Genomic DNA, 14,261 nt, shown 5'->3' on the forward strand with positions numbered 1-14,261 from the left:
AGGTGGGGGAGGTGGCTGGTCTGAGTGGGGCCTCTATCTGATCTCCAGGTCAAGGCAGACATATGATCTTAGTTCCTGATAGTCCTTTGTTTTACTGGGTATGCATTAGAGAATGGAACAACTGCCTTATACCCTGATCTTTCAGTTGTCATTGATGATAGCTATCAGCATAGTCTCTCTGCCCAGGGGTCTTCACATTCCTAAGGGACTCAAAGGAACAAAGTTATCAATTTATATGAGCTGGGAGGGGCCATAAAATCTACATAGCCTGCAAATACCCTGGAGTCAAACATTTACTGATCGAGGCAAACTAAAGCAAAGATTCAAAGGGGATGAGTCAGGGTTAGTTAATCAGAAGTCATTCAAAGCTACAATATGGTTTCTTTTCTCTGATATGGCTTCCCCTATGGCAACCTTGTGTTGAGCCAGTATCAGCTCTAATAGTTTAATTTTAGATATTCCATGTGACTGATTTACAGTAATTCACATAAACTGAAGTGCTAGTAAATGCTAAGATAGGTTACTAAAGACTGTTGAGGATGCAAAAAAGACAAAGTAATTCGAAGGGGAAGTATCTGTGTATCTACATAGTAATCCTCATAGCTATACATACACACACACACACACGGACATATACATATACACACACACAAAGGAAAAGTGAACTGAAGTTTTTAAATCATAAAGGCATGTAAGAGTATAGTATATTTGGAGACTGTCATTATTTCTAGTCACTTGGTTGGCTTTAAATAAGTCAAGGTTTCTTTCATTTACTTGAGTTTACTAAGGTTATTTTTACCTAAGAATTAATGTATGTGGGCTAAAATTTTCCAAGAAAATTTTCTTCAAAATCCAAATTCTATTTTCACTTATTTCAGAAAATAGACCTGTGTTCTGAGTGCACATGCTTTACTACATTAACAGCAATATCTAAGTCCAAAATTGCAATAAAGAATTTGAGCCACTTAGAAATTGACATCCATGTCAATTGAACAACCAAAGATGTTGCAGAAATTAACACTGCTCCAATGCTTATTGAAGTCTAGAGTTACAAGAACCATTTAGGTATGTCTTGTGATGAAAGCATTTGGAAAGGGAAGGAGGAAAAAGTTGCCCCTCCTTGTCAGACTACTTCATGGTAAGAAGTCTCCTTAGACCCATCCCGCAGGGAAATAATTTAAAGAAGTCTTTTCATAGCTTTGACAACTGTCCTCATGATTTCAGTTTCCTCATTAATTCAAAGATTCATAAATGAGAAGTAGAATTTAAATCTAAATCAAAATGTGTTCTTTAAAGGAATTTCAAATGGTGAAATGATCTATTGAAATGTGAAGGTCTTCATTATTTTCTAAGAATTTTTCTACTTTCTATAGAAATATATTTTACAAGTGATTTCAGATTGGTATATCTTTTAACTTCTAAAACGGCTGTTTAAGCAAATCATTAGGTTAGATGTGAGATAAAAAAGTAATTAGGTAATGATGCGGGCTGGGTGAGTCGAGGAGTCGAAAGAAAGATTTCTTGGACTCTCAAGGTCTGGCAGTAGTGCTCCTTTATTCAGAGAGTAGCATGGGGACAGGACCCACAGGCAGTAAAGAGCTGCAGGCATAGGGACAGGACCCATGGGCAGTGAAGAGCTGCAATGTGTTGAGGGTTAGGCTAAATTTATAAGGCATGGGTACATGACTTATTTTTACTAGACAAAGGAAAGATGATGTAAAAAGTCATTAAATGGTATCAGTGCAGGTGGGGTCTGGTTATTGTGTGGTCATATAATTTTAGATATGTATTGGGTCGTATAGATCTGCATGTAGGTCAGGATGCTCTCTGCTTCTCTCCCTGGGGCAGCCCTAATCCACACCATAAAATCAGGTCAGGCCAGGACACCTTGGGCTTCTCTACCTGGGGCAGCCTTGGTCCTCATCAATAACAACGAAAAATGATATAATCTAGAAAATTAAAAACGTAAATTTCATCTTTGTTTCACATTATCCTTTTAGGTATGTTTGAAAAACTTATATGTCAATGGTCTGAGATTTATAGCTTTAAAAAACAAAGTGTATTCTATACTTATATCTAATAGATTTGATGTATATTAAATATTGAAGTTAGTGAGCATAATGTTCATCACTTACTAGATATCAACATCAACTCAATGATAACTAGTTATGTCAAAAAGTCATATCAAATGATTTTCAGAAAGAAGCACAAGGTATTGATTCAACATACATTCACAAATGAAAATAAGTATAGTGTGCTTATGAAGACAGACGTATGGATTAAAAAAAGGCAAGATGATTTTAGTTGACAATCTGTTTATTGATTCAGCAGTGTCATGTGCTTCCCTCTGACATATTTATATGATTTTAGTCCTCACTGAAAATATGGATATATAATATTTAGATGGTAGTCTCAAACTTTCTTCTTTTCCTTTTTTTTCATCAAATTGTACCTACAGTACAGGGTTCTCTGCTTTATACTTGTGGTGGAATGACGGCTGTAATTTTTTTGTCATTTCTTCCATTAAAAGGTGAAGTCTATTTCCTTTCTCTTTCTACCTGAGCTAACTCTCTAATTGACTTTGATCAAGAGAACGAAGCAGAAATGTCATTGTGTGTCTTTGAGGCTGTCTTAGATTTGCAGATTCTGTTTTGGCACAGTTAAAACACTTCATCTTGGAAACCGGCTGCCACGCTGTGAGAAGGCCTCGCTCTTTGCAAAGGCTACATAAAGGGGAACTGAGGCACTCTTGTTGACAGACTTAGCAGAGCTTCAGAGTTTCAGCGTTAGCCACAGGTAAGGAGAGCGAGCCCAGGTGAATGTGCCAGGCTAGTCAAGCCTCCTGATGACTGCAATCCCAGCTGACATCACATGGGGCAGAATAACCACCTGGCTGGTTCATGTTAAACCAAATCAAGAGAGAAAAGAATGGTTGTTTTGTTTGTCACTAATTGTTTTAGTGACAATTGATTTTCAATTATCCATTATCAGTTCATTACATGGTAATAAGTAATTGAAGCAATCTTCAAAGGGTATAGAGGAAATGGAGTCTGTTTAGGGAAGAGGTTAAAGACTTTGACAACCTCATGACTAGCTTGGGCTCTGAGATGGTGTTACTGCTCTCAAACACCATGTTTGGTGTCAAACATGGCAGGTATCCTAGGCTTTCCTCTGAGGCTCGTGGCTTCAGCCAGGTCTTTGTGGCTCAGTCTGTGGATCATTTTACAATCAGCACTCTAAGGCTCTTCTGAGACTTCAGTTCTATTCTGAATCTAAGAATGTGGTTGGGACCTGGGCAACCCATCAAACACTTTTCAGGTCCTGTTTCTGTGAGCTGACCTGATTTCCTACATTTGCTTGATTAAATGGTGGTCTAGTACAAGCGGAACAAGCCAGCAGAATCCACAACCTTTTCATTTAATTGACTGTGAAGTCACATGGTTCTCAGTCCCATCAAAGACTCATGAAAATCTCACCTCTCTAGAGGCCTCTCGTGGAATGACCAAATGGTTTTATTATAAGTGGTCAGAGGAGGCTGAACTATTTCAAAGTGTGTTTTACTGCTGTCAAGGTCCCATTGGAATTTCCTGATAACATAATAATGAGCCATGGAACTTGATGATGTAAAGAAACAAAGAAGAGGGGCTGGCCTGGTGGTGTAGTGGTTAAATTTGTGCACTTCGCTTTAGTGGCCTGGGGTTTGTGGGTTTTGATCCCAGGTGTGGACCTCGCACAGCTCATCAAGCCATGCTGTGGTGGCATCCCACATAAAATAGAGGAAGATTGGCACAGATGTTAGCTCAGCAACAATCTTCCTCAAGTAAAAAGAGGAAGATTGGTAAGAGATGTTAGCTCAGGGCCAATATTATACACACACACACAAAATATTAGTAACTCTAATTTAAATATTTTATGATCATTGGCTCATGTATTAATCACCTAGGTTCTGTGAAGTCTACATGTGAACAATGTTAGTACATGTATAATCTGGTTGCGGTGACAGACATGCAAACAGTTAACTGTAGTGTAACTCAGGATAAAATGAATGCTAAAAAAGAAGTGTAAGCAACATCCTATGTGAGTGCAGAGGAAGGAAAGGTTAATTCTGACTTTAGAAACTGGAGAGGAGGGAATAGGATTTGAGGAAAGTTTCTTTTTGTATTTAATTCTTTTTTTTGCTAAGGAAGATTTGCCCTAAGCCAACATCTGTTGCCAATCTTTCTCTATTTTGTATGTGGGTCACCATTACAGCATGGCTGCTGATTAGTGGTGTGTGCCCATGCCCAGGAACCAAATCTGGGCCACTAAAGCGGAATGTGCTTAACCACTAGGCCATGGGGTCAGCTCCTGAGGAAAGCTCATTGAAAAAGGAAACATGGGAGTTAGTATGAAAGGTTAGGACAAGAAGGTATTGCTAGGCAATGAAGAAGGTATTGAGGGAATTGATAGTTGAGGTTGAGGGAATGCAGTGGACGAAAGAATGGGAAGCGTAGGGAATTTGGGAAGTTTGATATGACTAACATAATAGGAAGATAAATATGAAACAGCAGATGGAGCCAGGTTTCATCAACTCTTACTAACAAGTTTGTACATTCTTGGGGCAATACGGCACAAGGGAATGCTTTTGGGGGACGGTTGGATGATAGGACCAAACTGACATTTTCAAAAGATAGCTAGGGGCAGAATGGAAGTTTCTCTGAGGAGTGGATGTGTAATATGTAGAATATTTAGGAGGCTTCTGCAATAGTTCAGTAAAGAAAAGATGGAAACACCTAGGAGTAAATGGGATTGCAAAGGAGGACAGCAATCAAAGATGATCTTAACTAAACTTGTGGTTGATTTTGAGAGTGAGGATAGAAAGAAACAACTTTGAAGTTTCCAAACTGGGTAGCTGGGAAGACAGTGCTGTAATTATCCTGATCCTGAAGAGGACAGAAGTCTCTTGGTACAAAAAAAGAGAAGAGAGACATAATAAGAACATGCTGGTCTTATGTGGAGACAACAAACAAGCATTTGCAATTCATTTTTTTTTTTTTTGAGGAAGATTAGCCCTGAGCTAACAACTGCCAATCCTCCTCTTTTTGCTGAGGAAGCCTGGCCCTGAGCTAACATCGTGCCCATCTTCCTCTACTTTATATGTGGGACACCTACCACAGCATGGCATGCCAAGCAGTGCCATGTCCACACCCGGGATCCAAACCGGCGAAACCCTGGCCACCGAGAAGCGGAACGTGTGAACTTAACCGCTGTGCCACCGGGCCAGCCCCTGCAATTTATTTGTAAAACTCATAAGAAAAAAAGAGAAAATGATATCAACAGAGGATACTTCAGTTTTAGGAAGAAATTGAAGCCATGAAAAGAGAAGAAATGTGCAGAAGAGAGTAGAGTAAAACCTCTGGGAATCCTGATGATTCAGAAGAAGAGGAATGAAGAGATGCCAGTGAAGCATAACAAGGAAATCGTGAGAGAGTGCTGTTATTGAATCGAGGGAGGAGAAGTTCATGGAGATGGCTGATCTATGGGGCCAAAGACTCAAAAAGGTTAAAGATGATGAAGAACAAAACCCCAAAATTGGATCCAATAATGAGAAGAGAGTAGTAAGAAAATTGAGAAAGCAAGCACAAACCAATATTTCGAGATAATTAGCGGAGAAAGGAAGAGAACATTACAAAAATGATATCTGAGGCACACAGATTATCAACATTTATAACAGTTTCCCAGAAGAGATCACTTATAAATGATCCAGAAATGCATCTGAGTGTAAAATAATGAATTTTACGTTAGTGATTTACAACATAAAAGTATTTCATTTAAGGAATATGCTATTATAAATTCCTAAATGATGTTGGCACTGCTAGAACAGAGAACACATGGACTATTTAGAAGCCACATCTGGGTAGTTTTCATTTATTTTCATCTAAAGTTATAGCCAAATTCATCTTAAACATTTTGTTGTATAATTTTATATAATTTGAATATATATTGGATACATCCAAGGGAAATGTATAATTAAAACTTAATTATGGTTTCATTTAAACCTATATTTCTTTTTAAAAAAAGAAACTAATTCATTATATCAATACCATACACAATTGTTAGTGATTGTAAAATATAGTGTGCAAGCTTTTCGTTCCACCTGAGTAGTGTTACGATGAAGAGAAAATGGAAAATGTTCATTTTAATATTTGAGACTATTTATTAACCAAGAATTATTTCACTTCTACAGAAGGATCGCAAAGTTCTAGAGTTTACAAACAATAGGGCAATTCTACAGCGTTTGACTTTTTTCCTGGAAGAAAGAGCTATAGAATCGCTATGTTTCTAAAGAGGAGAAAACATAACGAAACTGAGCAATAGAAGGCAACTTATTCTCAAAAGTTTATGAAATTTTTTGTCGATTCCTTTTGGTCTAATTAGAAGTGCCTCTTCTGCAGATTCACTTCTGCTCACAGGATGTTTGCTACATTCAATGTGAGTAGCAGTTATGTTTTATGTGATGAATGTTTTGATGTGAAACCCTCTACTTTTACAGTCCGGTAGTTCCCGGAGAATCGTGACTGGATTTTTTGGCAGGTACTCTAGGAGGTCAAATCTGTGAATGTGAGAAAGTGGGTAAGTTTTGTAGGGGAGGAAGACATTTACTCTACCCTCTCTGGATTCCTCTGGTTGGAGAACGAATTAAATACACATGAGACAGAATAAAAGGAGAAAATTAAACAAAGCTTTATAACATGTATACATGGGAGAGGCTCAGGCAAGCTGAGCAACTCACCAAAATGGCTGAAGCCACCACCTTAAACATCATATTCAGCGAAAGACAAAGGAGGATGTTGGGGGTGGGGGGAGTCAGTTACAGGAGGTTACCAGACAAGCACAATAAACAAGAATAAGATTATTATGCAGATTTAAGTCCTTGCCTTCTGAATTGATAAGAGTTTATAGAGATAAGGTCATCCCTCCTTCTTCCTGGTACAGAGAGGGAGACACCTTTACAGATGGAGATTTCCTTTACAATGTAAATATCTCTTTTCCTGTCTGCAGTTTATTAAAAGTAACCAGCCCCAAACAATCCCCATGCCAAAGAGACATATCTTGGGGTGGCCAATTCCAGTCCCCCACAGTTTCAACTACCTGTTTTGTTTAACGAGAATTGGAAAACTTGAGGAAATACCTCAAGGGAATCTGGAAATGTTTCATTTGTTTGTGATTAAAAACAAACAACAAAAAATGTCCTCTTTAACTGAAGACACTTAATTAAAGCTAAAGGAGAAAGCTAACCACTTAACAGCAGGGGTCCCATGGATACAAATGCTTCATTAATTGGATAAAAGAGGAGGAGAAAAACCTTTCCAAAAATATTGCTATGTGTTTCTGAACACGTTTCATTAAGGGCATTTTGTAATCAGTGATCAGAATAGACTACGGTGAGACCTCCCATGGTCATGGCTTCAAAGTACTTTTAGATAACACATCCAAAAAAGGGGCAGGATGGAAATGAGAATAAGCTATTATTTTTTGTTACAAAGACAGGGCTAAAAGACCATTATCTGCTCATGTGTATAGCATATGTTCCACTACAAAACAAAGACCATTCATTCATTCAATCAATCAACAATGATTTCCTATCTACGACGACGCCTGTGGTCCTGTGCTAGGTGCTAAGTACAGAGCAGTGAGCAATAAGGACCCTCAACAACAGGGAGCTCCAAATCCATGTGGTGAGTGCCGTAACACAGATGAACACAAAGTGCTCCGGGAAGACCAAGGGAACACAGTTAACTCTGTCTTGGGAGGACAAAGGACATTCTTTGAGGAAATTTCTTCTGTGCTTACACCTAGGAGTGAAAAGAAATTAACCAGCCAAAGAAAGAGGGCAAAGAATGTCATACGTAGTGTTAAAAGATAAACTGAGGCATATTAAAAATTTAACCAGTTTATTTGAGCAAAAGTCTACTCGAATCAGGCAGTGCCGAACCCGGAAGCGGTCAAGAGTGCTCCACTGACGGGAGCTAGGGGTAAGACTTTTATAGACAAAACACCGAAGCCAAGCAAGGAAATTATGTGATTGGCTGTAGTGAAGGGGTTGCCTTATTTGGGAAAGCCTAGACACTGTTTGTGATTGGTTGTCCTTAGGTTTTGATTTCTTAACCTTGAGACAGTTCAGGCTTAGAATCTGGTTTGCCTAAGTAGGCTGCTACGGCATTAGAACCACCTCAGCCTAACGGCCTCATTGTTTAATTTAACAGCAGAAACGATGATATCCACAGACACCAAAAAGCAGCAAGAACTGCAGACTTCTGGAACTGCAAGTGATTCCCTGAGGCTAGACAGCATCAAGTGAGGGCTGTGGAGTGAAGATAAGAGCAGAGACCGAAGGTAGAGGCAGGGACCAGTCAATGACAGGCCTCGCAAACTGTGTTCGTGATCACGAATTTTACCTGAAAAATAACAATGTGTGTAATTCATGTCAAAAATTGTAAATTTTTGGAAAATGTATTATATTTTTAAAATATCTCTACACAAACTGTATAAGAAACACAGCTAAGTGTACAAAATCCGTTTTTTACATCTATCCAAAGAAAGAATGGACTGGAAATATCAGCAATGATATCCTTATAAAGCTGACTTAGCAACATCATAAAATTCATGCTATGGTTGTTTTCAGGTGATATTACTTATCACCCTGGGCACAGTCCTGTTATTTAACCCTAACAGTAAAATTCTGAAAGGCTAAAAACTTATTAATGATAAAATCAAACACTCCAGAACAAAGTGTTTTCAAGAGTGAAAGTCAGTTTTGTCTAAAGAATACAATCTCACCATATATGTGAGGGAACTCTTGAAGTACACAATGGCACAGACTGCCTTGCACAAAAGTGGCATAATGATCTGCCCCCCCCCCCCCATGGAAATGGTGGTGGTGATAACAGTGGCATTAGCAATGTTGTATACATTGTATAATTTAAATGACATCTTGGCAAAGCATAGCTTTGCCTACTTAGCCAAGAAATAAAGAAAACGTGCAAATTCTCATTAACCTATTTTTGAAGAAAAGAACTGTAAGAAAATGAAAAGAAACTTTCCTTTTGACTCACTCACGAAGCTATAGTAGGAGCAATTCTAATAAGCAATAATGGGGGGAAATTTAGCAATAGCAGCTAGTATCTTAACTTGATGAAGTGAAAACAGTCAGTATACCGATAATACTAAAAGAAAAGGATGAAATAATAATAAGCTAATAGTAACAGAATGAATTCTTTAAGGCATAAAATGTTTAGCTTCTAGTGCACTAACCACTAATGGAAGCCATGACAATTCCCCCTAACAAGATCTGCCATAAATATCACCTGATAAGCCTCAAACTACATTTTAACGTTAAGAGCTGAATTTCTCCCAGAGATATTCAGCCCCATAATGCTATGTATCTGTGAAGATCGGTTATTGCCCCTGTGCCATGGAAGTTATTATAAGATTTGCAGCAAAAGCGGTTAATGCTTTGGAGATAAGAATCCTGCTTTCAGAGGGAGCAGACTTTCTCCCATGTTCTTCAGTTTATTCTTTTTAAAAAAGTTGTAAATATGTTTCTCTTGTGGACTAGGCTGATACTGATTCTATATATTTTGTAACCACTACTTATGACATAATCCAAATCTTAGAGACGTATTACAAGTTTCTCCACTTTCCATGGCGAGTTATTTCGATTAGCTGGAAATTGAGCACAGTCTTTGAATGGCCTCTTTCTGTATTTCTATCATTGTGGAAGGCCAGGAGCCAGTCCCTTTTGGGTTTTGCCACTTAGATTTCCCTTTTCTTCCTAGGCTTCTCCTTCACCGCATCACAATCATGCAAAGACAAGGGAAATAACATTTTGCTGTTGTGACACCAAGACAAACTACTTTCAGTTTAAATATACTCCTGGCTAGAAAAATGCAATAAACCATGGTACCTATGGAAATACATTAAGCATTTCTTGAAGTTAAATAGAGGCATTTTACATGGACACAAACAGAGAGCGTTTGTGTGAGCGATCGGATTTTTGCCTTTGAGAACGATAAAAATATATCAAAATTTTTCAGACCAACTCCCTGAATTTGGAAAAAATACTTAATTTCAGTAAATCTATTAAAGCCTGGAGAAAAAGAGAATTAATGAAAAATGCAAATCAATCTACATAGGAAGCATGACCTGAGAATAAATTTTGATAAGTAAAGTGCTCTGCTCTCAAGCTTTTGTAAGAAAATATCTGAAATGCAAAATATGATTTTAATAGTAAGCAGTTAATTGTTGGTATTAATTATCATAGACATCAAAGATTATTTTCATGTTTGTAATATCATTTTGTTTCTGATACAAATTATTCATCACTTGATCGTTACATCTGTCCTCTATTATCATCCGCACTTCTCATGATATTAATGACTAAGGAGGTTAAAGGGTGATTTCTCTTTTCTTTACAATCGTTGTAATGAATGATACGACTGTTTACAGCAGAAACATCAAGGCATCCTTGAACGTAGGGAGAAAAGAGGGCATCAAGAAAGACAGACAGATAGCTATTTTGGAAGATACATATATCCATTGCTGGCAAAAAGTATCCCAGCTGACAAAAGCAAAGTAGTCATGATCAAGATCTGGTAAAAATGTAAAGAGCTAGATAAAAAAATCCCAAAAGCATTAATTATATTAAGGAAAATAAAGCACAAGAAAGACTTCTCCACCAGACAGGTAAACTCCCATTAAGCATGTGATGGTTAGTTTTATGTATCAACTTGGCTTGGCTATAGTATCCAGTTATTTAATCAAACGCTATTCTTAATGTTGCTTTAAAGGTATAATGTAGATGTGGTTAGGATCTACAATCAATTGACTGTAAGTAAAGGGGATTATCCTTGACAATGTGGGTGGGCCTCATGCAATCAGTTGAACGTCTTGAGAACAAGAACTGAGGTTTCCTGGAGAAGAAGAATTTCTGGCTCAAGACTGCAGCATTAACACCTACCTGCCAACTGCCCTACAAACTTTGGACTTGTCAGTCCCCAGGATCGCTTGAGCCAATTCCTTAAAATAAATAATGAATTTCTTTCTCTCTCTTTCTCGCTCACCCTCTCTCTCTCATATACACATAATATAATTTTTTTGTTTCTCTGGAGAATGCTTGTGAATACAGAAGGTAACCCTCTTCCTAAATGTTCTCCTTCTTTTTTAGAAAACATTTCCCTGATATCATCATCTGATGAAGAAGATTCACTCACAAGTTTTGTTAAAAAGAGCAATTTCTGCTAACATGTGATAACCAGGTGTTTCTGAATGAGAACGTCCCATGTTTCACAGTTGCATTCTTAGTAATTTGTTTTATTTCATTTTCCCAAATATCTGAAAAATGCTTGTGTGACTACTTGAGAACATTATTTACTATAGATTTTTACAAAACACATTGGGGTTCCAAGCTACGCTCTTGGGCTTCCCACTTTTCTGTTCAGGGATCAAGAGGGTGGAGCTTATATTGCCTGTTGCTCTTGTGGTACAGTCCCATTCAGGTGTATGATGAGAACACAAATAATGATCATTATGTTCCACTATCTAATATGTGAATGTAGTGTAATTACAGATTAACAGTTGGTATATAAGTACACCACGTTCTGTGCCAATTCCTATTACTGAGAATATTTATGTGTGATATATTTATATAAGGACATATTAAAATTTGATCAGCTCTTAGGGTATTATATCCTAAATCTCAAATGATATATGAGTGCTCCGACACTTGTAAAGTGTCCTACGGATGTTAAGTTTAGCCGGGAGGTTAGAGAAACTGTCATGTAGGTGACCAGATTTGAGACAGGTCCTAGAAAACAGGTAAGACTTAGCCAACCATACAAGAGATTCAGGGCCACACTGCATCAGGGACAACTCACAAGCAATCGTTCAGAACTTGTTAAAAACCTTTGGATTTTGGGGACCACTATCAAGGAGAGCAGAGTAAGAGAAAGCTTCACATCCGCCAATTCAAATGTAACAAAACAAAACAAAACTTTGTGCTCCCAATTCAGGCTCCCTGGGTGACTACATAGCTGCCAATAAGGAAACGTTTACTCAAAATAACAGAAGTTGGTATAAATTGCAATAACCATTAACACTTTAAAATAATTGCCTAATCAATATTAATTCCTCTGGTATCTATTTAACAGCATTAATCACAGTGAACTCATTTAGTATTAATGTGAATGTCACAAGTAATTCAATTGGATTCCACCGCAATTCAACATTAATTACCTTAACAGGGCCATTATTTTAAGGTGTTACCTAGTAAACATGAAGATAAAGCAAAAAAAAAAATAACATCAAAAAATTACAATGTAGTACTATAACTTTTATCTATATATGATAAACTATTTGATTCCTTTGAAATATTTTCTTTGAAGAGTTTAATTGATTAGTAGAATAGACACATTCACACATGCCCACAAAACTGTGACACATCACCTGTAACTATAAGAAGTGTTGAATCTTATAAAGAAATTTGTCAAATATTGAGATTTCCCATTTAAATTCCAACACTTAGTAAAATGTATTATTTTAACTGTTGACTCCCTGTCTGCAATGGGAGTCATGTACTTTGCCACACAATATGATTCGGGGCAACCATGTTTTCTGGCGCTTATGCTAGTTTGTCAAGGCTTTATTCAGCCTTTTCACTATCGGGTTATCAGCTCTCATATGTCACTTGTATGTAGGCATGCAATTCAGCTGTCTTCTCCCCACTTTTAATTTTACCTTTTTTAATACTGACAGCTGAAAAAGAGAAGGAAGGAAGGAACGAAAGGAAGAAAAGAAGGATGCAAGGAAGAAAGGAAAGAAAGCAGGAAGGCAGGAAGGAAGAGAGAGAAAAAAAAGAAAAACGAGAGAGAAAGAAAGAAAAAGAGAAAGGAAGAAAGAGAAAGATTCTTTTATGCTCTCAAGCTATCCTTCTGACTTTTAGGTTTTGTTCTAGGATGTTAAGATTTCCACATCCTAATTTCATGATAAATCGATCTGAGATGCACCACAAAATATAAATACCATACCTAACACTTTATTTTACATTTGTATTTCATATATAAAGCACTCAAGGAAGCGAATATGTTTTATTCAATTTTGCACGTGCCATAGCACCAACTGCAGTGTTTTGAGAAACAAACATTCACTGGAAAAGAAAATAAAATTATTTTTTACCTCATCATAAATGCTAAATAAACACAATAATTACCTACTAAATCACTCATTCATATATATATACTACACACTATACAATGCAACGTACAATGTGATCTCCTTCAATAGTTCTTAGAAATAGCACCTTACAAAATATGTCAAATGAGTTGGGGCCGGCCAGGTGGCTCAGCAGTTAAATTCATACGTTCGGTTCCCGCGGCCTGGGGTTTGCCGGTTTGGATCCCGGGTGTGGACATGGCACTGCTTGGCACGCCATGCTGTGGCAGGCACCCCACATATAAAGTAGAGGAAGATGTTCATGGCTGTTAGCTCAGGACAAGTCTTCCTCAGCAAAAGGAAGAGGATTGGTAGCAGATGTTAGCTCAGGGCTAATCTTCCTCAAAGAAAAAAAAAATGTCAAATGAAATCTTACATGAAGCCCCAATATACAAAACAAACAGGCGTCAGAACTTGATTGAAATGGCGGTCATGGGACCTGGAGCCCCACAGCCAGGCCTTCCCTTAAAGATGAGGGCAGCCTGTGGGGATCCATCCAGGAAATGCAGGGCTTAAAGAAAGAACCTGGAAATAGGTGACAGGGACATCAGATTCAAATCTGAGTAAAGACTGAGCTCTATAATTAACTATAGGTTGTTGGTCATTCAACTTAACTTCTCTGAGCCTCAATTTGACTAGCTGTGAAATGAGTCTAAATATATCCACCCATGAGTGTTGTCGTGAGGAGTAGAATTTTAGATATACATACACTATTATTTTGTGGTGTTACTGTTTATCATTCATTCAAAAAATTCATTTTTATATATCCAAGGGAATATTATCAGCCATAGAAAAGAAGGAAGTTTTGCCATTTGTGACAACGTGGATGGACCTTTAGGACATTATGCTAAATGAAATAAGTCAGAGAAAGACAAATATCATATGATCTCACTTATATGTGGAATCTAAAGAAAAAAACAAAAAACTGAGCTCATAGATACAGAGAACAGATTGGTGGCAGCCAGAGGTGGGGGGTGAAGGTGCAGGAAATGGATGAGGTGGTCAAAAGTACA

General features: G+C 37.6%; 1 long non-coding RNA gene across 2 annotated transcripts; it reads left to right on the forward strand.

The window, feature by feature from the left end:
* The first annotated feature begins 6,282 nt into the window (after positions 1–6,282).
* Positions 6,283–13,216, forward strand: LOC111773614 (uncharacterized). 2 transcript variants are annotated; one of them, XR_002808261.2, is made up of 3 exons: positions 6,283–6,471; positions 8,247–8,376; positions 12,793–13,216. It is a non-coding gene; the product is annotated as an uncharacterized lncRNA (long non-coding RNA). The 2 variants fall into 2 exon arrangements; XR_002808262.2 differs by lacking the exon at positions 12,793–13,216 and adding an exon at positions 11,207–11,342 and having other exon boundaries at positions 6,307–6,471.
* Positions 13,217–14,261: the final 1,045 nt, after the last annotated feature.

The sequence above is a fragment of the Equus caballus genome, chromosome 5, assembly GCF_041296265.1.
Source record: "Equus caballus isolate H_3958 breed thoroughbred chromosome 5, TB-T2T, whole genome shotgun sequence".
Lineage (NCBI taxonomy): Eukaryota > Metazoa > Chordata > Mammalia > Perissodactyla > Equidae > Equus > Equus caballus.